Source organism: Octopus bimaculoides, chromosome 2, assembly GCF_001194135.2.
Source record: "Octopus bimaculoides isolate UCB-OBI-ISO-001 chromosome 2, ASM119413v2, whole genome shotgun sequence".
Lineage (NCBI taxonomy): Eukaryota > Metazoa > Mollusca > Cephalopoda > Octopoda > Octopodidae > Octopus > Octopus bimaculoides.
Genome location: NC_068982.1, coordinates 73680541 through 73683095, shown reverse-complemented (window position 1 = coordinate 73683095; position 2555 = coordinate 73680541).

The following is a 2555-nucleotide window of genomic DNA, read 5'->3' as shown; positions in this document are numbered from 1 at the left end:
TCCTCCTCTTGCAGTCTCTAAGTACAGTTTTGTCTATCAGGAGTTAATCCTTGGTACCTCTGCACTTACGCTTGCAACCTTTCTGCTCATGTGGCAGGACTCCATTTTTTTCCAGATGTTCGTGCATTGACTCTGCGAGTATTCCAGTCAATAATTTCCACATAAGTGGCAAGCAGGATATCGGTCTGTAATTGTCTACCCTATTGCCCTTTTCGGTGTTTTTCAAGCACAGCACTGTCCTACCCAATGTCCACCACTCTGGTATAACTTGGTCGGCATTTAACAAGGTGTTAAGTTGCGCAGCTATTCGTACATGACATTCACCAAATATTTTGATCCAGTAGCCTTGAACTCCATCTGGTCCCAGGGCCTTCCAGTTGCTCATTTGTTTGCTAATTTCCTTCACTTCCCTAACTGAAATTACTAGTTCTGCCTGTTTTGGACAGATTACTGTTTGTTTCAGTTCTTGCAACCGTTCAGCATCCTTCTTGTGCTCCTTGTCTTTGCTCCAAATGTCACTCCAAAACCTTTGACTTTCATTGTTATCTGCTATCAACTTTTCATCTGTACACTCTCCATTTATTTCTTTATAGAATCTCTTCTGATCTTCTTTGAATAGACTATAACGGTGGTAACCCTTCATTCTTTGGTCGTATCCTACCATCTTTGCTTTCTTTGCAACGAGGCGCTGTTTCACTTCCTCTATTACCACTTTCAGGCCCTTTCTTTCAATATTATACTTCCTTTTCAGCGCCCTGTATTCTTGTTCGCTTTTAAGCTCCCCTTTCCCTTTTCGGTCTAATATAGAAATTTCCTTCGAGACTATATCCAACCCTGCCTGTATTCTTCTTTTCCACCATGGGTCTTTTCTTTTGTCACTCCCATTGTATTTCTTTTTCTTGACATCAACACCCACGTTTTCTGCTACAACAATACTTGCTGCCTTGATCAAATTATTTGTTTCTGTGATGTTGTTTATTCTGATGTATTTCAGAATATCATTGACATTTTTCGTTTCTCGGTTCAATTTCCACTGATCAACCTTTTTAAAGTTGCAAATAATGTCACTATCGTTCTCCTGTAGTCTTGCCTTCATTCTGTCGTAGATTGCCTTTTGTTCATCTGTCATGTCATCATTAGTTTTATTGTCTTCTTTTAGATCATCTATATGTCTCTCATCAAGCAAACTACCACTGTTCTTTTCCTGTGCTATGAGATTACTATTATTAGTAAGAACTGTATTTTCATCGTTATCTCTGCTGCTATTTTCCAAGACCGTCTTTTGATAGCTTCGAGCTCTGCTTCTATGAGCCAACGATTTTTTCTTATTGCTCTAGCTTGATCACATAGTCTCTGTTCCGTGAGTTGAAACAATCCCTTTTCTCTCCAATGATCATACATACGTTGTCGGTAACCCCTAATTTGAGCACCATTTTCATCTACCTGGTTGCTCAGATAGTAACACTCTATGACCACAGCATTAATTTGCTTGCTCCATCTACACCGTGTGTGGTGGTCCCTTTCTGGATATCGACAGGCTGGAGCCGGACCAGAATCTCTGAGCCTGCCGGGTGCAACACTGTCACCATCAATGGCTTCAATTTCATTACCACCATTATTCACAATATTTTGCTTATTCATTGTCACTCATACGAGGTAGCAATTATCAGGTTGCGCAATTACCAGTGTTTTTATTGTGACACCATCACTAGTTGTATCATTAATCAGGACACGGGGAGACTCCGGGAGATTTCACCCGCTCCTTTCATTATTATTATTATTATTATCATCACTGATATCACTGGTATTATTGTTTGGGCCTCAGATTCCTGTGCTATCCCAATAGTAGTAGTTGTAGTATTTGTAGTATTAGCAGCTGCAGCGTATCATTATTTTTATTTTTATCCTTATTACCATCACCACCACTACCACTATTATTATCATTATTACGATTTCCTTTTATTATTAAAAGGTTTTGTTAAATGTTATTTATTTTCAACTTTTGTCTTGTACCTGAGATAATCATAAATATGTGGTTGTTGAAAGAAATAGTTGGTGGGGGGTGTAGCAGCTTGGGGAATAAATAAAATTCTACAGGTCTATAAATAGATTCAGCAGTTGGTCAACCATAGAGACAAAAGAATCTTCGCACCCTTTGGGTCAGCAGAAGTCAAATGTGTTTACTACCACCAGCGACCACTAGGAGCGCTGACCTCGCCCTTGAGAAGAAGCAATTCAACCTGTTCTATTTGTAATTACTGGTAGAGAAAGCAATAATATATATGTATATACTGATATTCACGTCGTTGAATTTTTTTTTTTTTTTTAGTTTCTGAATTCAATTATGTTGTTGTAATAAAAGTTATGTTAACATATTTGGGTAGTCAGGGATAAGTTTCATACAAAATTTAATATATTAAAGTTTTTAAGTTTTCTTGAGATGTTGGTTTGTCTATCCAGTTAGAGAATACAGTAGTGTTTTTGCAATGAAAGGGATGTTTACATTTTCGAATACTCAGGGAGAAAGGAAAGGATAGGTATTCACAGAAGTTGTA